The following is a 23,026-nucleotide window of genomic DNA, read 5'->3' as shown; positions in this document are numbered from 1 at the left end:
ATACTGCACAGTCATTTAGATTGCATCTTCAGCCTAAAATCTTGTCCATGTTAGAGGCATTAAGAAGTGCTTCTATGTACACGCACTGAATATGTAATAGGTTGCAGAATTTTGACTTGACAGAATGGGTTTTTAGCTTAAGGGTGTTTAGATGAAATGCAAGGTGTGTAAGTATGTGTTCATGGAGTGCTTCAAGTGTAAAATCTGTATGATTTGTGCAGTTAAAGTGCTAATTTTGCCTACGAGAAAGAAAAGTACTACAGAAGAATTATAAAGGATTGGCACATTGGCTGCCTTTGCTGATGACACAGTTGGCTAATTTGTAAAGCATTGGTCTATTAAGTTGCAGAGTGTGGTTGAACTTGGTTAGGAGACTTGGTGCCTGTTTCTGTGTCCTGCTGAAGACAAGGACGGCTTGATACCACTGTCAAAGCCCAGTTTATTGAGAAAAGCATCCAGGAAAGAAGAAGTGTTGAGTCGAAAGTGGTTCTCCTCCAATTTCTTCCCACTTGCTCAAAATGAAGAGCCTCCATTATAGCACAGAACAGGGTGTTAAAGTCGGGGATGGAAGAGGATGAAAATGGGAAGTTTACTTATGGAGAGAACTGAGAAATGTCCTGTGTGCAGACGATCGAATACATTTAAATAATGCCTCTAGACTGCAAGTGTTTATCTGTGCCTCAGTGGCCTAATAGATAAGGCACTGGCCTCCTAAGCCAGGGATTGTGGGTTCGAGTCCCATCTGAGGTGAAAACCAATATCCACTCTTACTTTTCCAGAAAAATTGATATATTTATTACATGCTTCCGCTCAGAAGCTTATGAGGTATTAGGAACTTTGAAATGGTACCATTTTACTTCTGTACTCTTCAGGGTCATGTTGGTGTTCTGAAGCTACAAAGTAGATTTTTAAACACCTACCTTTGTCAGATGCAACTTTGACCCGGCAGAAGATATTCCTTTGGAAAAAATGATTTGAATTGGATTGGTGTAACTGTTGTTTCTAGAGGTGGTGACAGGCTTTCAGCTACTTGAATAGGGCAAGTCAGGATTCATGAAACATATACAACCTTTGAGCGTGTGTAAATTGGCATATCCAGAAAGGAGCAGTTTGTACTACTGTCAAAACAGTTTCTCTCCACTTCTGGAAATATCCAGAGCTATGTAAAGCATACAACTGAGCTTTAATCTCATGAAGAAAGAGGTTTAAATGCAAAAAAGAAAACAAAAGCTTATCGTACTGGTGACATTCTCATTATATCGATTCCAAAAGAGTGCTTTAATTGAAAGGAGCTGAAAAAACACAATGGGATGTAAACCTAAAAAACTATCAATATCATATTTCCCCTCCTTGCATACAACCTAAATTATAAAAATAAGCACAGCAGGACATATGACCGTGTGGCCTAATGGATAAGGCGTCTGACTTTGGATCAGAAGATTGAGGGTTCGAGTCCCTTCGTGGTCGGTTTTTGCCAATGGTCACACAACTCAGCTTTCCATTCAGAATGGAAGCAGGCTCTTCCAATACTCTTATAGCCATCATGTTCTCATTCCTAATTATTCATGAAGTGGAGTACATACTGCACAGTCATTTAGATTGCATCTTCAGCCTAAAATCTTGTCCATGTTAGTGGCATTAAGAAGTGCTTCTATGTAAACGCACTGAATATGTAATAGGTTGCAGAATTTTGACTTGACAGAATGGGTTTTTAGCTTAAGGGTGTGTAGATGAAATGCAAGGTGTGTAAGTATGTGTTCCTGGAGCGCTTCAAGTGCAAAATCTGTATGATTTGTGCAGTTAAAGTGCTAATTTTGCCTACGAGAAAGAAAAGTACTACAGAAGAATTATAAAGGATTGGCACATTGGCTGCCTTCGCTGATGACACAGTTGGCTAATTTGTAATGCATTGGTCTATTAAGTTGCAGAGTGTGGTTGAACTTGGTTAGGAGACTTGGTGCCTGTTTCTGTGTCCTGCTGAAGACAAGGACGGCTTGATACCACTGTCAAAGCCCAGTTTATTGAGAAAAGCATCCAGGAAAGAAGAAGTGTTGAGTCGAAATTGGTTCCCCTCCAATTTCTCTCCACTTGCTCGAAATGCAGAGCCTCCATTATAGCACAGAACAGAGTGTTAAAGTCGGGGATGGAAGAGGATGAAAATGGGAAGTTTACTTATGGAGAGAACTGAGAAATGTCCTGTGTGCAGACACCAGTGTTTAACGATTGAATACATTTAAATAATGACTCTAGACTGCAGTGTTTATCTGTCCCTCAGTGGCCTAATGGATAAGGCACTGACCTCCTAAGCCAGGGATTGTGGGTTCGAGTCCCCTCTGAGATGAAAACCAATATCCACTCTTTCTTTTCCAGAAAAATGTATATATTTATTACATGCTTCCGCTCAGAAGCTTATGAGGTATTAGGAACTTTGAAATGGTACCATTTTACTTCTGTACTCTTCAGGGTAATGTTGGTGTTCTGAAACTACAAAGTAGATTTTTAAACACCTATCTTTGTCAGATGCAACTTTGACCCGGCAGAAGATATTCCTTTGGAAAAAATTATTTGAATTGGATTGGTGTAACTGTTGTTTCTAGAGGTGGTGACAGGCTTTCAGCTACTTGAATAGGGCAAGTCAGGATTCATGAAACATATACAACCTTTGAGCGTGTGTAAATTGGCATATCCAGAAAGGAGCAGTTTGTACTACTGTCAAAACAGTTTCTCTCCACTTCTGGAAATATCCAGAGCTATTTAAAGCATACAACTGAGCTTTAATCTCATGAAGAAAGAGGTTTAAATGCAAAAAAGAAAACAAAAGCTTATAGTACTGGTGACATTCTCATTATATCGATTCCAAAAGAGTGCTTTAATTGAAAGGAGCTGAAAAAACACAATGGGATGTAAACCTAAATAACTATCAATATCATATTTCCCATCCTTGCATACCACCTACATTATAAAAATAAGCACAGCAGGACATATGACCGCGTGGCCTAATGGATAAGGCATCTGACTTCGGATCAGAAGATTGAGGGTTCGAGTCCATTCGTGGTCGGTTTTTGCCAATGGTCACACAACTCAGCTTTCCATTCAGAATGGAAGCAGGCTCTTCCAATACTCTTATAGCCATCATGTTCTCATTCCTAATTATTCATGAAGTGGAGTACATACTGCACAGTCATTTAGATTGCATCTTCAGCCTAAAATCTTGTCCATGTTAGAGGCATTAAGAAGTGCTTCTATGTACACGCACTGAATATGAAATAGGTTGCAGAATTTTGACTTGACAGAATGGGTTTTTAGCTTAAGGGTGTTTAGATGAAATGCAAGGTGTGTAAGTATGTGTTCATGGAGTGCTTCAAGTGTAAAATCTGTATGATTTGTGCAGTTAAAGTGCTAATTTTGCCTACGAGAAAGAAAAGTACTACAGAAGAATTATAAAGGATTGGCACATTGGCTGCCTTTGCTGATGACACAGTTGGCTAATTTGTAAAGCATTGGTCTATTAAGTTGCAGAGTGTGGTTGAACTTGGTTAGGAGACTTGGTGCCTGTTTCTGTGTCCTGCTGAAGACAAGGACGGCTTGATACCACTGTCAAAGCCCAGTTTATTGAGAAAAGCATCCAGGAAAGAAGAAGTGTTGAGTCGAAAGTGGTTCTCCTCCAATTTCTTCCCACTTGCTCAAAATGAAGAGCCTCCATTATAGCACAGAACAGAGTGTTAAAGTCGGGGATGGAAGAGGATGAAAATGGGAAGTTTACTTATGGAGAGAACTGAGAAATGTCCTGTGTGCAGACGATCGAATACATTTAAATAATGCCTCTAGACTGCAAGTGTTTATCTGTGTCCTCAGTGGCCTAATAGATAAGGCACTGGCCTCCTAAGCCAGGGATTGTGGGTTCGAGTCCCATCTGAGGTGAAAACCAATATCCACTCTTACTTTTCCAGAAAAATTGATATATTTATTACATGCTTCCGCTCAGAAGCTTATGAGGTATTAGGAACTTTGAAATGGTACCATTTTACTTCTGTACTCTTCAGGGTCATGTTGGTGTTCTGAAGCTACAAAGTAGATTTTTAAACACCTATCTTTGTCAGATGCAACTTTGACCCGGCAGAAGATATTCCTTTGGAAAAAATTATTTGAATTGGATTGGTGTAACTGTTGTTTCTAGAGGTGGTGACAGGCTTTCAGCTACTTGAATAGGGCAAGTCAGGATTCATGAAACATATACAACCTTTGAGCGTGTGTAAATTGGCATATCCAGAAAGGAGCAGTTTGTACTACTGTCAAAACAGTTTCTCTCCACTTCTGGAAATATCCAGAGCTATGTAAAGCATACAACTGAGCTTTAATCTCATGAAGAAAGAGGTTTAAATGCAAAAAAGAAAACAAAAGCTTATCGTACTGGTGACATTCTCATTATATCGATTCCAAAAGAGTGCTTTAATTGAAAGGAGCTGAAAAAACACAATGGGATGTAAACCTAAAAAACTATCAATATCATATTTCCCCTCCTTGCATACAACCTAAATTATAAAAATAAGCACAGCAGGACATATGACCGCGTGGCCTAATGGATAAGGCGTCTGACTTCGGATCAGAAGATTGAGGGTTCGAGTCCCTTCGTGGTCGGTTTTTGCCAATGGTCATACAACTCAGCTTTCCATTCAGAATGGAAGCAGGCTCTTCCAATACTCTTATAGCCATCATGTTCTCATTCCTAATTATTCATGAAGTGGAGTACATACTGCACAGTCATTTAGATTGCATATTCAGCCTAAAATCTTGTCCATGTTAGTGGCATTAAGAAGTGCTTCTATGTACACGCACTGAATATGTAATAGGTTGCAGAATTTTGACTTGACAGAATGGGTTTTTAGCTTAAGGGTGTGTAGATGAAATGCAAGGTGTGTAAGTATGTGTTCATGGAGTGCTTCAAGTGTAAAATCTGTATGATTTTTGCAGTTAAAGTGCTAATTTTGCCTACGAGAAAGAAAAGTACTACAGAAGAATTATAAAGGATTGGCACATTGGCTGCCTTTGCTGATGACACAGTTGGCTAATTTGTAATGCATTGGTCTATTAAGTTGCAGAGTGTGGTTGAACTTGGTTAGGAGACTTGGTGCCTGTTTCTGTGTCCTGCTGATGACAAGGACGGCTTGATACCACTGTCAAAGCCCAGTTTATTGAGAAAAGCATCCAGGAAAGAAGAAGTGTTGAGTCGAAAGTGGTTCTCCTCCAATTTCTCTCCACTTGCTCGAAATGCAGAGCCTCCATTATAGCACAGAACAGAGTGTTAAAGTCGGGGATGGAAGAGGATGAAAATGGGAAGTTTACTTAAGGAGAGAACTGAGAAATGTCCTGTGTGCAGACACCAGTGTTTGACGACTGAATACATTTAAATAATGCCTCTAGACTGCAGTGTTTATCTGTCCCTCAGTGGCCTAATGGATAAGGCACTGACCTCCTAAGCCAGGGATTGTGGGTTCGAGTCCCCTCTGAGATGAAAACCAATATCCACTCTTACTTTTCCAGAAAAATGTATATATTTATTACATGCTTCCGCTCAGAAGCTTATGAGGTATTAGGAACTTTGAAATGGTACCATTTTACTTCTGTACTCTTCAGGGTAATGTTGGTGTTCTGAAACTACAAAGTAGATTTTTAAACACCTATCTTTGTCAGATGCAACTTTGACCCGGCAGAAGATATTCCTTTGGAAAAAATTATTTGAATTGGATTGGTGTAACTGTTGTTTCTAGAGGTGGTGACAGGCTTTCAGCTACTTGAATAGGGCAAGTCAGGATTCATGAAACATATACAACCTTTGAGCGTGTGTAAATTGGCATATCCAGAAAGGAGCAGTTTGTACTACTGTCAAAACAGTTTCTCTCCACTTCTGGAAATATCCAGAGCTATGTAAAGCATACAACTGAGCTTTAATCTCATGAAGAAAGAGGTTTAAATGCAAAAAAGAAAACAAAAGCTTATAGTACTGGTGACATTCTCATTATATCGATTCCAAAAGAGTGCTTTAATTGAAAGGAGCTGAAAAAACACAATGGGATGTAAACCTAAATAACTATCAATATCATATTTCCCATCCTTGCATACCACCTACATTATAAAAATAAGCACAGCAGGACATATGACCGCGTGGCCTAATGGATAAGGCATCTGACTTCGGATCAGAAGATTGAGGGTTCGAGTCCATTCGTGGTCGGTTTTTGCCAATGGTCACACAACTCAGCTTTCCATTCAGAATGGAAGCAGGCTCTTCCAATACTCTTATAGCCATCATGTTCTCATTCCTAATTATTCATGAAGTGGAGTACATACTGCACAGTCATTTAGATTGCATCTTCAGCCTAAAATCTTGTCCATGTTAGAGGCATTAAGAAGTGCTTCTATGTACACGCACTGAATATGTAATAGGTTGCAGAATTTTGACTTGACAGAATGGGTTTTTAGCTTAAGGGTGTTTAGATGAAATGCAAGGTGTGTAAGTATGTGTTCATGGAGTGCTTCAAGTGTAAAATCTGTATGATTTGTGCAGTTAAAGTGCTAATTTTGCCTACGAGAAAGAAAAGTACTACAGAAGAATTATAAAGGATTGGCACATTGGCTGCCTTTGCTGATGACACAGTTGGCTAATTTGTAAAGCATTGGTCTATTAAGTTGCAGAGTGTGGTTGAACTTGGTTAGGAGACTTGGTGCCTGTTTCTGTGTCCTGCTGAAGACAAGGACGGCTTGATACCACTATCAAAGCCCAGTTTATTGAGAAAAGCATCCAGGAAAGAAGAAGTGTTGAGTCAAAAGAGGTTCTCCTCCAATTTCTCTCCACTTGCTCGAAATGCAGAGCCTCCATTATAGCACAGAACAGAGTGTTAAAGTCGGGGATGGAAGAGGATGAAAATGGGAAGTTTACTTATGGAGAGAACTGAGAAATGTCCTGTGTGCAGACACCAGTGTTTGACGATTGAATACATTTAAATAATGCCTCAAGACTGCAGAGGTTATCTGTCCCTCAGTGGCCTAATGGATAAGGCACTGGCCTCCTAAGCCAGGGATTTTGGGTTCGAGTCCCATCTGAGATGAAAACCAATATCCACTCTTACTTTTCCAGAAAAATTTATATATTTATTACATGCTTCCGCTCAGAAGCTTATGAGGTATTAGGAACTTTGAAATGGTACCATTTTACTTCTGTACTCTTCAGCGTCATATTGGTGTTCTGAAGCTACAAAGTAGATTTTTAAACACCTATCTTTGTCAGATGCAACTTTGACCCGGCTGAAGATATTCCTTTGGAAAAAATGATTTGAATTGGATTGGTGTAACTGTTGTTTCTAGAGGTGGTGACAGGCTTTCAGCTACTTGAATAGGGCAAGTCAGGATTCATGAAACATATACAACCTTTGAGTGTGTATAAATTGGCATATCCAGAAAGGAGCAGTTTGTACTACTGTCAAAACAGTTTCTCTCCACTTCTGGAAATATCCAGAGCTATGTAAAGCATACAACTGAGCTTTAATCTCATGAAGAAAGAGGTTTAAATACAAAAAAGAAAACAAAAGCTTATCGTACTGGTGACATTCTCATTATATCGATTCCAAAAGAGTGCTTTAATTGAAAGGAGCTGAAAAAACACAATGGGATGTAAACCTAAATAACTATCAATATCATATTTCCCATCCTTGCATACCACCTACATTATAAAAATAAGCACAACAGGACATATGACTGCGTGGCCTAATGGATAAGGCGTCTGACTTCGGATCAGAAGATTGAGGGTTCGAGTCTCTTCGTGGTCGGTTTTTGCCAATGGTCACACAACTCAGCTTTCCATTCAGAATGGAAGCAGGCTCTTCCAATACTCTTATAGCCATCATGTTCTCATTCCTAATTATTCATGAAGTGGAGTACATACTGCACAGTCATTTAGATTGCATCTTCAGCCTAAAATCTTGTCCATGTTAGTGGCATTAAGAAGTGCTTCTATGTACACGCACTGAATATGTAATAGGGTTGCAGAATTTTGACTTGACCGAATGGTTTTTTAGCTTAAGGGTGTGTAGATGAAATGCAAGGTGTGTAAGTATGTGTTCATGGAGTGCTTCAAGTGTAAAATCTGTATGATTTGTGCAGTTAAAGTGCTAATTTTGCCTACGAGAAAGAAAAGTACTACAGAAGAATTATAAAGGATTGGCACATTGGCTGCCTTTGCTGATGACACAGTTGGCTAATTTGTAAAGCATTGGTCTATTAAGTTGCAGAGTGTGGTTGAACTTGGTTAGGAGACTTGGTGCCTGTTTCTGTGTCCTGCTGAAGACAAGGACGGCTTGATACCACTGTCAAAGCCCAGTTTATTGAGAAAAGCATCCAGGAAAGAAGAAGTGTTGAGTCGAAAGTGGTTCTCCTCCAATTTCTCTCTACTTGCTCGAAATGAAGAGCCTCCATTTTAGCACAGAACAGAGTGTTAAAGTCGGGGATGGAAGAGGATGAAAATGGGAAGTTTACTTATGGAGAGAACTGAGAAATGTCCTGTGTGCAGACGATTGAATACATTTAAATTATGCCTCTAGAATGCAAGTGTTTATCTGTGCCTCAGTGGCCTAATGGATAAGGCACTGGCCTCCTAAGCCAGGGATTGTGGGTTCGAGTCCCATCTGAGGTGAAAACCAATATCAACTCTTACTTTGCCAGAAAAATTTATATATTTTTTACATGCTTCCGCTCAGAAGCTTATGAGGTATTAGGAACTTTGAAATGGTACCATTTTACTTCTGTACTCTTCAGGGTCATGTTGGTGTTCTGAAACTACAAAGTAGATTTTTAAACACCTATCTTTGTCAGATGCAACTTTGACCCGGCAGAAGATATTCGTTTGGAAAAAATGATTTGAATTGGATTGGTGTAACTGTTGTTTCTAGAGGTGGTGACAGGCTTTCAGCTACTTGAATAGGGCAAGTCAGGATTCATGAAACATATACAACCTTTGAGCGTGTGTAAATTGGCATATCCAGAAAGGAGCAGTTTGTACTACTGTCAAAACAGTTTCTCTCCACTTCTGGAAATATCCAGAGCTATGTAAAGCATACAACTGAGCTTTAATCTCATGAAGAAAGAGGTTTAAATGCAAAAAAGAAAACAAAAGCTTATCGTACTGGTGACATTCTCATTATATCGATTCCAAAAGAGTGCTTTAATTGAAAGGAGCTGAAAAAACACAATGGGATGTAAACCTAAATAACTATCAATATCATATTTCCCATCCTTGCATACCACCTACATTATAAAAATAAGCTCAGCAGGACATATGACCGCGTGGCCTAATGGATAAGGCGTCTGACTTCGGATCAGAAGATTGAGGGTTCGAGTCCCTTCGTGGTCGGTTTTTGCCAATGGTCACACAACTCAGCTTTCCATTCAGAATGGAAGCAGGCTCTTCCAATACTCTTATAGCCATCATGTTCTCATTCCTAATTATTCATGAAGTGGAGTACATACTGCACAGTCATTTAGATTGCATCTTCAGCCTAAAATCTTGTCCATGTTAGTGGCATTAAGAAGTGCTTCTATGTACACGAACTGAATATGTAATAGGGTTGCAGAATTTTGACTTGACAGAATGGGTTTTTAGCTTAAGGGTGTTTAGATGAAATGCAAGGTGTGTAAGTATGTGTTCATGGAGTGCTTCAAGTGTAAAATCTGTATGATTTGTGCAGTTAAAGTGCTAATTTTGCCTACGAGAAAGAAAAGTACTACAGAAGAATTATAAAGGATTGGCACATTGGCTGCCTTTGCTGATGACACAGTTGGCTAATTTGTAAAGCATTGGTCTATTAAGTTGCAGAGTGTGGTTGAACTTGGTTAGGAGACTTGGTGCCTGTTTCTGTGTCCTGCTGAAGACAAGGACGGCTTGATACCACTGTCAAAGCGCAGTTTATTGAGAAAAGCATCCAGGAAAGAAGAAGTGTTGAGTCGAAAGTGGTTCTCCTCCAATTTCTCTCCACTTGCTCGAAATGAAGAGCCTCCATTATAGCACAGAACAGAGTGTTAAAGTCGGGGATGGAAGAGCATGAAAGTGGGAAGTTTACTTATGGAGAGAACTGAGAAATGTCCTGTGTGCAGACGATTGAATACATTTAAATAATGCCTCTAGAATGCAAGTGTTTATCTGTGCCTCAGTGGCCTAATGGATAAGGCACTGGCTTCCTAAGCCAGGGATTGTGGGTTCGAGTCCCATCTGAGGTGAAAACCAATATCCACTATTACTTTTCCAGAAAAATTGATATATTTATTACATGCTTCCGCTCAGAAGCTTATGAGGTATTAGGAACTTTGAAATGGTACCATTTTACGTCCGTACTCTTCAGGGTCATGTTGGTGTTCTGGAACTACAAAGTAGATTTTTAAACACCTATCTTTGTCAGATGCAACTTTGACCCGGCAGAAGATATTCGTTTGGAAAAAATTATTTGAATTGGATTGGTGTAACTGTTGTTTCTAGAGGTGGTGACAGGCTTTCAGCTACTTGAATAGGGCAAGTCAGGATTCATGAAACATATACAACCTTTGAGCGTGTGTAAATTGGCATATCCAGAAAGGAGCAGTTTCTACTACTGTCAAAACAGTTTCTCTCCACTTCTGGAAATATCCAGAGCTATGTAAAGCATACAACTGAGCTTTAATCTCATGAAGAAAGAGATTTAAATGCAAAAAAGAAAACAAAAGCTTATCGTACTGGTGACATTCTCATTATATCGATTCCAAAAGAGTGCTTTATTTGAAAGGAGCTGAAAAAACACAATGGGATGTAAACCTAAATAACTATCAATATCATATTTCCCATCCTTGCATACCACCTACATTATAAAAATAAGCACAGCAGGACATATGACCGCGTGGCCTAATGGATAAGGCGTCTGACTTCGGATCAGAAGATTGAGGGTTCGAGTCCCTTCGTGGTCGGTTTTTGCCAATGGTCACACAACTCAGCTTTCCATTCAGAATGGAAGCAGGCTCTTCCAATACTCTTATAGCCATCATGTTCTCATTCCTAATTATTCATGAAGTGGAGTACATACTGCACAGTCATTTAGATTGCATCTTCAGCCTAAAATCTTGTCCATGTTAGTGGCATTAAGAAGTGCTTCTATGTACATGCACTGAATATGTAATAGGTTGCAGAATTTTGACTTGACAGAATGGGTTTTTAGCTTAAGGGTGTGTAGATGAAATGCAAGGTGTGTAAGTATGTGTTCATGGAGTGCTTCAAGTGTAAAATCTGTATGATTTGTGCAGTTAAAGTGCTAATTTTGCCTACGAGAAAGAAAAGTACTACAGAATAATTATAAAGGATTGGCACATTGGCTGCCTTTGCTGATGACACAGTTGGCTAATTTGTAATGCATTGGTCTATTAAGTTGCAGAGTGTGGCTGAACTTGGTTAGGAGACTTGGTGCCTGTTTCTGTGTACTGCTGAAGACAAGGATGGCTTGATACCACTGTCAAAGCCCAGTTTATTGAGAAAAGCATCCAGGAAAGAAGAAGTGTTGAGTCGAAAGTGGTTTTCCTCCAATTTCTCTCCACTTGCTCGAAATGCAGAGCCTCCATTATAGCACAGAACAGAGTGTTAAAGTCGGGGATGGAAGAGAATGAAAATGGGAAGTTTACTTATGGAGAGAACTGAGAAATGTCCTGTGTGTAGACGATTGAATACATTTAAATAATGCCTCTAGAATGCAAGTGTTTATCTGTGCCTCAGTGGCCTAATGGATAAGGCACTGGCCTCCTAAGCCAGGGATTGTGGGTTCAAGTCCCATCTGAGGTGAAAACCAATATCCACTCTTACTTTTCCAGAAAAATTGATATATTTATTACATGCTTCCGCTCAGAAGCTTATGAGGTATTAGGAACTTTGAAATGGTACCATTTTACTTCTGTACTCTTCAGGGTCATGTTGGTGTTCTGGAACTACAAAGTAGATTTTTAAACACCTATCTTTGTCAGATGCAACTTTGACCCGGCAGAAGATATTCCTTTGGAAAAAATGATTTGAGTTGGATTGGTGTAACTGTTGTTTCTAGAGGTGGTGAGAGGCTTTCAGCTACTTGAATAGGGCAAGTCAGGATTCATGAAACGTATACAACCTTTGAGTGTGTGTAAATTGGCATATCCAGAAAGGAGCAGTTTGTACTACTGTCAAAACAGTTTCTCTCCACGTCTGGAAATATCCAGAGCTATGTCAAGCATACAACTGAGCTTTAATCTCATGAAGAAAGAGGTTTAAATGCAAAAAAGAAAACAAAAGCTAATCATACTGGTGACATTCTCATTATATCGATTCCAAAAGAGTGCTTTAATTGAAAGGAGCTGAAAAAACACAATGGGATGTAAACCTAAATAACTATCAATATCATATTTCCCATCCTTGCATACCACCTACATTATAAAAATAAGCACAGCAGGACATATGACCACGTGGCCTAATGGATAAGGCGTCTGACTTCAGATCAGAAGATTGAGGGTTCGAGTCCCTTCGTGGTCGGTTTTTGCCAATGGTCACACAACTCAGCTTTCCATTCAGAATGGAAGCAGGCTATTCCAATACTCTTATAGCCATCATGTTCTCATTCCTAATTATTCATGAAGTGGAGTACATACTGCACAGTCATTTAGATTGCATCTTCAGCCTAAAATCTTGTCCATGTTAGTGGCATTAAGAAGTGCTTCTATGTACACGCAGTGAATATGTAATAGGGTTGCAGAATTTTGACTTGACAGAATGGGTTTTTAGCTTAAGGGTGTGTAGATGAAATGCAAGGTGTGTGTTCATGGAGTGCTTCAAGTGTAAAATCTGTATGATTTGTGCAGGTAAAGTGCTAATTTTGCCTACGAGAAAGAAAAGTACTACAGAAGAATTATAAAGGATTGGCACATTGGCTGCCTTTGCTGATGACACAGTTGGCTAATTTGTAATGCATTGGTCTATTAAGTTGCAGAGTGTGGCTGAACTTGGTTAGGAGACTTGGTGCCTGTTTCTGTGTACTGCTGAAGACAAGGATGGCTTGATACCACTGTCAAAGCCCAGTTTATTGAGAAAAGCATCCAGGAAAGAAGAAGTGTTGAGTCGAAAGTGGTTCTCCTCCAATTTCTCTCCACTTGCTCGAAATGCAGAGCCTCCATTATAGCACAGAACAGAGTGTTAAAGTCGGGGATGGAAGAGAATGAAAATGGGAAGTTTACTTATGGAGAGAACTGAGAAATGTCCTGTGTGTAGACGATTGAATACATTTAAATAATGCCTCTAGAATGCAAGTGTTTATCTGTGCCTCAGTGGGCTAATGGATAAGGCACTGGCCTCCTAAGCCAGGGATTGTGGGTTCAAGTCCCATCTGAGGTGAAAACCAATATCCACTCTTACTTTTCCAGAAAAATTGATATATTTATTACATGCTTCCGCTCAGAAGCTTATGAGGTATTAGGAACTTTGAAATGGTACCATTTTACTTCTGTACTCTTCAGGGTCATGTTGGTGTTCTGGAACTACAAAGTAGATTTTTAAACACCTATCTTTGTCAGATGCAACTTTGACCCGGCAGAAGATATTCCTTTGGAAAAAATGATTTGAGTTGGATTGGTGTAACTGTTGTTTCTAGAGGTGGTGAGAGGCTTTCAGCTACTTGAATAAGGCAAGTCAGGATTCATGAAACGTATACAACCTTTGAGTGTGTGTAAATTGGCATATCCAGAAAGGAGCAGTTTGTACTACTGTCAAAACAGTTTCTCTCCACGTCTGGAAATATCCAGAGCTATGTCAAGCATACAACTGAGCTTTAATCTCATGAAGAAAGAGGTTTAAATGCAAAAAAGAAAACAAAAGCTAATCGTACTGGTGACATTCTCATTATATCGATTCCAAAAGAGTGCTTTAATTGAAAGGAGCTGAAAAAACACAATGGGATGTAAACCTAAATAACTATCAATATCATATTTCCCATCCTTGCATACCACCTACATTATAAAAATAAGCACAGCAGGACATATGACCGCGTGGCCTAATGGATAAGGCGTCTGACTTCAGATCAGAAGATTGAGGGTTCGAGTCCCTTCGTGGTCGGTTTTTGCCAATGGTCACACAACTCAGCTTTCCATTCAGAATGGAAGCAGGCTCTTCCAATACTCTTATAGCCATCATGTTCTCATTCCTAATTATTCATGAAGTGGAGTACATACTGCACAGTCATTTAGATTGCATCTTCAGCCTAAAATCTTGTCCATGTTAGTGGCATTAAGAAGTGCTTCTATGTACACGCAGTGAATATGTAATAGGATTGCAGAATTTTGACTTGACAGACTGGGTTTTTAGCTTAAGGGTGTGTAGATGAAATGCAAGGTGTGTGTTCATGGAGTGCTTCAAGTGTAAAATCTGTATGATTTGTGCAGTTAAAGTGCTAATTTTGCCTACGAGAAAGAAAAGTACTACAGAAGAATTATAAAGGATTGGCACATTGGCTGCCTTTGCTGATGACACAGTTGGCTAATTTGTAAAGCATTGGTCTATTAAGTTGCAGAGTGTGGTTGAACTTGGTTAGGAGACTTGGTGCCTGTTTCTGTGTCCTGCTGAAGACAAGGACGGCTTGATACCACTGTCAAAGCCCAGTTTATTGAGAAAAGCATCCAGGAAAGAAGAAGTGTTGAGTCGAAAGTGGTTCTCCTCCAATTTCTCTCCACTTGCTCGAAATGCAGAGCCTCCATTATAGCACAGAACAGAGTGTTAAAGTCGGGGATGGAAGAGGATGAAAATGGGAAGTTTACTTATGGAGAGAACTGAGAAATGTCCTGTGTACAGACACCAGTGTTTGATGATTGAATACATTTAAATAATGCCTCTAGAGTGCAGTGTTTATCTGTCCCTCAGTGGCCTAATGGATAAGGCACTGGCCTCTTAAGCCAGGGATTGTGGGTTTGAGTCCCATCTGAGATGAAAACCAATATCCACTCTTACTTTTCCAGAAAAATTTATATATTTATTACATGCTTCCGCTCAGAAGCTTATGAGGTATTAGGAACTTTGAAATGGTACCATTTTACTTCTGTACTCTTCAGGGTCATGTTGGTGTTCTGAAACTACAAAGTAGATTTTTAAACACCTATCTTTGTCAGATGCAACTTTGACCCGGCAGAAGATATTCCTTTGGAAAAAATGATTTGAATTGGATTGGTGTAACTGTTGTTTCTAGAGGTGGTGACAGGCTTTCAGCTACTTGAATAGGGCAAGTCAGGATTCATGAAACATATACAACCTTTGAGCGTGTGTATATTGGCATATCCAGAAAGGAGCAGTTTGTACTACTGTCAAAACAGTTTCTCTCCACTTCTGGAAATATCCAGAGCTATGTAAAGCATACAACTGAGCTTTAATCTCATGAAGAAAGAGGTTTAAATGCAAAAAAGAAAACAAAAGCTTATAGTACTGCTGACATTCTCATTATATCGATTCCAAAAGAGTGCTTTAATTGAAAGGAGCTGAAAAAACACAATGGGATGTAAACCTAAATAACTATCAATATCATATTTCCCATCCTTGCATACCACCTACATTATAAAAATAAGCAAAGCAGGACATATGACCGCGTGGCCTAATAGATAAGGCGTCTGACTTCGGATCAGAAGATTGAGGCTTCGAGTCCCTTCGTGGTTGGATTTTGCCAATGGTCACACAACTCAGCTTTCCATTCAGAATGGAAGCAGGCTCTTATAATACTCTTATAGCCATCATGTTCTCATTCCTAATTATTCATGAAGCGGAGTACATACTGCACAGTCATTTAGATTGCATCTTCAGCTTAAAATCTTGTCCATGTTAGTGGCATTAAGAAGTGCTTCTATGTACACGCACTGAATATGTGATAGGGTTGCAGAATTTTGACTTGACAGAATGGGTTTTTAGCTCAAGGGTGTGTAGGTGAAATGCAAGGTGTGTAAGTATGTGTTCATGAAGTGCTTCAAGTGTAAAATCTGTATGATGTGTGCAGTTAAAGTGCTAATTTTGCCTACGAGAAAGAAAAGTACTACAGAAGAATTATAAAGGATTGGCACATTGGCTGCCTTTGCTGATGACACAGTTGGCTAATTTGTAAAGCATTGGTCTATTAAGTTGCAGAGTGTGGTTGAACTTGGTTAGCAGACTTGGTGCCTGTTTCTGTGTCCTGCTGAAGACAAGGACGGCTTGATACCACTGTCAAAGCCCAGTTTATTGAGAAAAGCATCCAGGAAAGAAGAAGTGTTGAGTCGAAAGTGGTTCTCCTCCAATTTCTCTCCACTTGCTCGAAATGCAGAGGCTCTATTATAGCACAGAACAGAGTGTTAAAGTCAGGGATGGAAGAGGATGAAAATGGGAAGTTTACTTATGGAGAGAACTGAGAAATGTCCTGTGTGCAGACGATTGAATACATTTAAATAATGCCTCTAGACCACAAGTGTTTATCTGTGCCTCAGTGGCCTAATGGATAAGGCACTGGCTTCCTAAGCCAAGGATTGTGGGTTCGAGTCCCATCTGAGGTGAAAACCAATATTTACTCTTACTTTTCCAGAAAAATTGATATATTTATTACATGCTTCCGCTCAGAAGCTTATGAGGTATTAGGAACTTTGAAATGGTACCATTTTACTTCTGTACTCTTCAGGGTCATGTTGGTGTTCTGAAACTACAAAGTAGATTTTTAAACACCTATCTTTGTCAGATGCAACTTTGACCCGGCAGAAGATATTCCTTTGGAAAAAATTATTTGAATTGGATTGGTGTAACTGTTGTTTCTAGAGGTGGTGACAGGCTTTCAGCTACTTGAATAGGGCAAGTCAGGATTCATGAAACATATACAACCTTTGAGCGTGTGTAAATTGGCTTATCCAGAAAGGAGCAGTTTGTACTACTGTCAAAACAGTTTCTCTCCACTTCTGGAAATATCCAGAGCTATGTAAAGCATACAACTGAGCTTTAATCTCATGAAGAAAGAGGTTTAAATGCAAAAAAGAAAACAAAAGCTTATCGTACTGGTGACATTCTCATTATATCGATTCCAAAAGAGTGCTTTAATTGAAAGGAGCTGAAAAAACGCAATGGGATGTAAACCTAAATAACTATCAATATCATAGTGCCCATCCTTGCATACCACCTACATTATAAAAATAAGCACAGCAGGACATATGACCGCGTGACCTAATGGATAAGGTGTCTGACTTCGGATCAGAAGATTGAGGGTTCGAGTCCCTTCGTGGTCGGTTTTTGCCAATGGTCACACAACTCAGCTTTCCATTCAGAATGGAAGCAGGCTCTTCCAATACTCTTATAGCCATCATGTTCTCATTCCTAATTATTCATGAAGTGGAGTACATACTGCACAGTCATTTAGATTGCATCTTCAGCCTAAAATCTTGTCCATGTTAGTGGCATTAAGAAGTGCTTCTATGTACACGCACTGAATATGTAATAGGGTTGCAGAATTTTGACTTGACAGAATGGGTTTTTAGCTTAAGGGTGTGTAGATGAAATGCAAGGTGTGTAAGTATGTGTTCATGGAGTGCTTCAAGTGTAAAGTCTGTATGATTTGTGCAGTTAAAGTGCTAATTTTGCCTACGAGAAAGAAAAGTACTACAGAAGAATTATAAAGGATTGGCACATTGGCTGCCTTTGCTGATGACACAGTTGGCTAATTTGTAAAGCATTGGTCTATTAAGTTGCAGAGTGTGGTTGAACTTGGTTAGGAGACTTGGTGCCTGTTTCTGTGTCCTGCTGAAGACAAGGACGGCTTGATACCACTGTCAAAGCCCAGTTTATTGAGAAAAGCATCCAGGAAAGAAGAAGTGTTGAGTCGAAAGTGGTTCTCCTCCAATTTCTCTCCACTTGCTCGAAATGAAGAGCCTCCATTATAGCACAGAACAGAGTGTTAAAGTCGGGGATGGGAGAGGATGAAAATGGGAAGTTTACTTATGGAGAGAACTGAGAAATGTCCTGTGTGCAGACGATTGAATACATTTAAATAATGCCTCTAGAATGCTAGTGTTTATCTGTGTCCTAATGGATAAGGCACTGGCCTCCTAAGCCAGGGATTTTGGGTTTGAGTCCCATCTGAGGTGAAAACCAATATCCACTCTTACTTTTCCAGAAAAATTGATATATTTATTACATGCTTCCGCTCAGAAGCTTATGAGGTATTAGGAACTTTGAAATGGTACCACTTTACTTCTGTACTCTTCAGGGTCATGTTGGTGTTCTGGAACTACAAAGTAGATTTTTAAACACCTATCTTTGTCAGATGCAACTTTGACCCGGCAGAAGACATTCCTTTGGAAAAAATGATTTGAGTTGGATTGGTGTAACTGTTGTTTCTAGAGGTGGTGAGAGGCTTTCAGCTACTTGAATAGGGCAAGTCAGGATTCATGAAACGTATACAACCTTTGAGTGTGTGTAAATTGGCATATCCAGAAAGGAGCAGTTTGTACTACTGTCAAAACAGTTTCTCTCCACGTCTGGAAATATCCAGAGCTATGTCAAGCATACAACTGAGCTTTAATCTCATGAAGAAAGAGGTTTAAATGCAAAAAAGAAAACAAAAGCTTATCGTACTGGTGACATTCTCATTATATTGATTCCAAAAGAGTGCTTTAATTGAAAGGAGCTGAAAAAACACAATGGGATGTAAACCGAAATAACTATCAATATCATATTTCCCATCCTTGCATACCACCTACATTATAAAAATAAGCACAGCAAGACATAAGACCGCGTGGCCTAATGGATAAGGGGTCTGACTTCGGATCAGAAGATTGAGGGTTCGAGTCCCTTCGTGGTCGGCTTTTGCCAATGGTCACACAACTCAGCATTCCATTCAGAATGGAAGCAGGCTCTTCCAATACTCTAATAGCCATCATGTTCTCATTCCTAATTATTCATGAAGTGGAGTACATACTGCACAGTCATTTAGATTGCATCTTCAGCCTAAAATCTTGTCCATGTTAGTGGCATTAAGAAGTGCTTCTATGTACACGCACTGAATATGTAATAGGGTTGCAGAATTTTGACTTGACAGAATGGGTTTTTAGCTTAAGGGTGTGTAGATGAAATGCAAGGTGTGTGTTCATGGAGTGCTTCAAGTGTAAAATCTGTATGATTTGTGCAGTTAAAGTGCTAATTTTGCCTACGAGAAAGAAAAGTACTACAGAAGAATTATAAAGGATTGGCACATTGGCTGCCTTTGCTGATGACACAGTTGGCTAATTTGTAAAGCATTGGTCTATTAAGTTGCAGAGTGTGGTTGAACTTGGTTAGGAGACTTGGTGCCTGTTTCTGTGTCCTGCTGAAGACAAGGACAGCTTGATACCACTGTCAAAGCCCAGTTTATTGAGAAAAGCATCCAGGAAAGAAGAAGTGTTGAGTCGAAAGTGGTTCTCCTCCAATTTCTCTCCACTTGCTCGGAATGCAGAGCCTCCATTATAGCACAGAACAGAGTGTTAAAGTCGGGGATGGAAGAGGATGAAAATGGGAAGTTTACTTATGGAGAGAACTGAGAAATGTCCTGTGTACAGACACCAGTGTTTGATGATTGAATACATTTAAATAATGCCTCTAGACTGCAGTGTTTATCTGTCCCTCAGTGGCCTAATGGATAAGGCACTGGCCTCTTAAGCCAGGGATTGTGGGTTTGAGTCCCATCTGAGATGAAAACCAATATCCACTCTTACTTTTCCAGAACAATTTATATATTTATTACATGCTTCCGCTCAGAAGCTTATGAGGTATTAGGAACTTTGAAATGGTACCATTTTACTTCTGTACTCTTCGGGGTCATGTTGGTGTTCTGAAACTACAAAGTAGATTTTTAAACACCTATCTTTGTCAGATGCAACTTTGACCCGGCAGAAGATATTCCTTTGGAAAAAATGATTTGAATTGGATTGGTGTAACTGTTGTTTCTAGAGGTGGTGACAGGCTTTCAGCCACTTGAATAGGGCAAGTCAGGATTCATGAAACATATACAACCTTTGAGCGTGTGTAAATTGGCATATCCAGAAAGGAGCAGTTTGTACTACTGTCAAAACAGTTTCTCTCCACTTCTGGAAATATCCAGAGCTATGTAAAGCATACAACTGAGCTTTAATCTCATGAAGAAAGAGGTTTAAATGCAAAAAAGAAAACAAAAGCTTATAGTACTGGTGACATTCTCATTATATCGATTCTAAAAGAGTGCTTTAATTGAAAGGAGCTGAAAAAACACAATGGGATGTAAACCTAAATAACTATGTTATGGTATTTATTCTTTTATATAGCGCTCGGCTACTCATAAATTGTGTCCCGGCGCTTTATTGGAGAAAGGAAAGACTGCGACAGAATAACATAACACCAGATAAAAGAATAAACGGAGTGCCAGACAAAAGCTCACAGTAAACAGACTACTGAGTAAACAGCCAAGTTTTAAGGCCTTTTCTAAAAGCCAACAGGCTAGTGGCTCCCCGCAGAGCAAGCGGCAAAGAGTTCCACAGCTGTGGTGCCAGCAATCCAAAAGAGCGGCCTCCGAGACGCGCTTACTTTACACGTGGAACAACTGCCAAGTACAGGGATTCCGACCTCAGAGACCTGGTCGGTTGATAAAAGACCAGTCTCTTTTGGAGGTACTTAGCTCCCCCCTTGTGAAGAGCTTTAAAGGCCAGAGTCAGAGCCTTAAAGGCGATCCGCTTGCGGATGGGAAGCCAGTGCAAAGTTTTCAACAGGCCCGAGGCACTGGAACGCCTATTAAGACCATAAATTGCCCTTGCAGCGGCATTCTGCACCACTTGAAGCCGCTGCAGCAAGTACTCTGGGAGGCCCAGGTAAAGAATGTTGGAATAATCCAACCTGGACCCAATCAGAGCCTGGACTGTCAATGTCCTGTGTTCCTCGGAAAGCAGGGGAAGAAACCTCCGCAGCATCCTGAGGATGCCGAAGCAAGTGCCCGACACCCCCAGGATCTGGGATTTCAAGGTTAGCCTATTATCCATCTTGACCCCCAGATTCTTGGCAACCTGGGAGGAACAAGACGGAGGGAACATATTGATTGGCCACCAGGCCTGCCAGTCTGGCTCTGTGTCACACCCAAAGAAAAGTACCTCGGACTTATCGGAATTGCACTTGAGGCTGTTCAGATGGAACCATTGAAAAACAGCCCCAAGGCAATCCCGAACACTCTCCCCATCAAAGTCACCTCCTCTCTTACAAGAGAAGAGGAGCTGGGTGTCATCCGCGTAGGATACGATCTGCGCGCCATGAGACTCCACCAATGCCGCCAACGGGGTCATAATGATGTTGAAGAGGGTCGGGCTCAAGATAGAGCCCTGTGGGACCCCGACTCCCAGAGGCGGCATCACGGCGGAATCCGGCGGAGCCCAGATCGTTTGCCGGCGGCCGGCTAGAAAGGAAGAAAACCAGTCGAACACCGTCCCCCGTAGGCCTATCTCAGAGAGTCTGGCGAGAAGACCATCATGGGGAACGGTGTCGAACGCCGCCGACAAATCTAACATCACCAGCATGACTTTGCCCCCAGAGTCCAGAACCCCTTTAATGGTTTCTGAGACTTCAAGGAGCGCAGTCTCTGTGCTAAGATGGGGACGAAAGCCCGATTGGGTGGCATGCAGGATCTCGTTGGTTTCAAGGAAATTGGAAAGCACACCTTGAACGTGTTTTTCCAAAATCTTCGTGAGAGCCGGCAACAGAGAGATGGGCCTATAATTAACTGGGGCCTTCGGATCTAGGCCTGGCTTTTTAAGGAAGGGAATCACCATCGCCTGTTTCCAAGCTTGTGGGACCACTCCATGCTTCAGCGAAAGATTTAACAGCGGGTTGGCCAGTGGGTTAATCACCTCCGCAACTTTCGCTAAAAATTTAGCAGGGCATGGGTCAAGGGGTGAACCCGATTTTAAATTGCCCATTAGAGCTAAGGAGTCAGGAGCAGAAATCGGTGGAAACACACTCAGCGTCACACCTGGCCAGGCCTGCGGCGATATGGTGATATCCGGTATAATCTGGACCGTGGACACTGGTGCCAGGAACAACTCCTGAATGCGTTGGATCTTGCTCGTAAAGAAATCAGCAAGGTCCGTAGCCCAGGTACCTGATGGCTTTTCGTTCGAGGTGTTAGACCATGGGGACGTGAATTCTCTCACAATGGAGAAAATCTCCTTGCAGGAGTTAGAAACAGCTTCTATTCTCCTGGCTAGATATGCTTTTTTTTCCAGGCGAATGTCCTGGTAATAAGCCTTAACCACCGTTTTGTAGGTCCGCTTGGCAACAGTATCATATTGTGCCCGCCAGGCTCTTTCGGCTACCTTGCACTGCTGCCGCGTAGCCGACAGTGCAGCGGTGAACCAAGGCGCAGAGACCCTTTTCGGCGTCAGGCGAGATGTCAATTCCGGGGCAAGATCATTTAGCCTGTCAAAAAGCCAGTCCTGCAGGGTCTGCAGATCCCTGTCCAGATCACCGGAGAGGGGGCAAGGGTGGACCACTGCTGCCTGAGCCAGCATCTCTGGGGTTACTCTGTGATATGCCCTCTGGACACGACCCTGTTGTTGTGCCAGGATAGGCAATGATTTGACTATGCCCTTGATCACAATCAATATCATATTTCCCATCCTTGAATACCACCTACATTATAAAAATAAGCAAAGCAGGACATATGACCGTGTGGCCTAATGGATAAGGCGTCTGACTTCGGATCCGAAGATTGAGGGTTCGAGTCCCTTCGTGGTCGGTTTTTGCCAATGGTCACACAACTCAGCTTTCCATTCAGAATGGAAGCAGGCTCTTCCAATACTCTTATAGCCATCATGTTCTCATTCCTAATTATTCATGAAGTGGAGTACATACTGCACAGTCATTTAGATTGCATCTTCAGCCTAAAACCTTGTCCATGTTAGTGGCATTAAGAAGTGCTTCTATGTATACGCACTGAATATGTAATAGGGTTGCAGAATTTTGACTTGA

General features: G+C 40.7%; 14 non-coding genes across 14 annotated transcripts; all 14 read left to right on the top strand.

Annotated features, from left to right (window-relative positions):
- The first annotated feature begins 677 nt into the window (after positions 1-677).
- Positions 678-750, top strand: TRNAR-CCU (transfer RNA arginine (anticodon CCU)). Its single transcript has one exon. It is a non-coding gene; the product is annotated as a tRNA-Arg (tRNA).
- Positions 751-1,394: 644 nt separating this feature from the next.
- On the top strand, positions 1,395-1,467 carry TRNAQ-UUG (transfer RNA glutamine (anticodon UUG)). The gene has a single exon. It is a non-coding gene; the product is annotated as a tRNA-Gln (tRNA).
- Positions 1,468-2,985: 1,518 nt separating this feature from the next.
- Positions 2,986-3,058, top strand: TRNAR-UCG (transfer RNA arginine (anticodon UCG)). Its single transcript has one exon. It is a non-coding gene; the product is annotated as a tRNA-Arg (tRNA).
- Positions 3,059-4,565: 1,507 nt separating this feature from the next.
- On the top strand, positions 4,566-4,638 carry TRNAR-UCG (transfer RNA arginine (anticodon UCG)). The gene has a single exon. It is a non-coding gene; the product is annotated as a tRNA-Arg (tRNA).
- Positions 4,639-6,156: 1,518 nt separating this feature from the next.
- TRNAR-UCG (transfer RNA arginine (anticodon UCG)) lies at positions 6,157-6,229 on the top strand. Its single transcript has one exon. It is a non-coding gene; the product is annotated as a tRNA-Arg (tRNA).
- Positions 6,230-7,747: 1,518 nt separating this feature from the next.
- On the top strand, positions 7,748-7,820 carry TRNAR-UCG (transfer RNA arginine (anticodon UCG)). Its single transcript has one exon. It is a non-coding gene; the product is annotated as a tRNA-Arg (tRNA).
- A 790-nt stretch (positions 7,821-8,610) lies between these two features.
- TRNAR-CCU (transfer RNA arginine (anticodon CCU)) lies at positions 8,611-8,683 on the top strand. The gene has a single exon. It is a non-coding gene; the product is annotated as a tRNA-Arg (tRNA).
- Positions 8,684-9,327: 644 nt separating this feature from the next.
- On the top strand, positions 9,328-9,400 carry TRNAR-UCG (transfer RNA arginine (anticodon UCG)). Its single transcript has one exon. It is a non-coding gene; the product is annotated as a tRNA-Arg (tRNA).
- Positions 9,401-10,190: 790 nt separating this feature from the next.
- On the top strand, positions 10,191-10,263 carry TRNAR-CCU (transfer RNA arginine (anticodon CCU)). The gene has a single exon. It is a non-coding gene; the product is annotated as a tRNA-Arg (tRNA).
- A 644-nt stretch (positions 10,264-10,907) lies between these two features.
- TRNAR-UCG (transfer RNA arginine (anticodon UCG)) lies at positions 10,908-10,980 on the top strand. Its single transcript has one exon. It is a non-coding gene; the product is annotated as a tRNA-Arg (tRNA).
- A 789-nt stretch (positions 10,981-11,769) lies between these two features.
- Positions 11,770-11,842, top strand: TRNAR-CCU (transfer RNA arginine (anticodon CCU)). Its single transcript has one exon. It is a non-coding gene; the product is annotated as a tRNA-Arg (tRNA).
- Positions 11,843-16,505: 4,663 nt separating this feature from the next.
- Positions 16,506-16,578, top strand: TRNAR-CCU (transfer RNA arginine (anticodon CCU)). The gene has a single exon. It is a non-coding gene; the product is annotated as a tRNA-Arg (tRNA).
- A 644-nt stretch (positions 16,579-17,222) lies between these two features.
- Positions 17,223-17,295, top strand: TRNAR-UCG (transfer RNA arginine (anticodon UCG)). The gene has a single exon. It is a non-coding gene; the product is annotated as a tRNA-Arg (tRNA).
- Positions 17,296-18,794: 1,499 nt separating this feature from the next.
- TRNAR-UCG (transfer RNA arginine (anticodon UCG)) lies at positions 18,795-18,867 on the top strand. The gene has a single exon. It is a non-coding gene; the product is annotated as a tRNA-Arg (tRNA).
- Positions 18,868-23,026: the final 4,159 nt, after the last annotated feature.

The sequence above is a fragment of the Lissotriton vulgaris genome, chromosome 5 (genome assembly GCF_964263255.1).
Source record: "Lissotriton vulgaris chromosome 5, aLisVul1.2, whole genome shotgun sequence".
Lineage (NCBI taxonomy): Eukaryota > Metazoa > Chordata > Amphibia > Caudata > Salamandridae > Lissotriton > Lissotriton vulgaris.
Note: the sequence above shows the minus strand (reverse complement) of the source record. Positions and strands in the feature narration are given on the sequence as shown.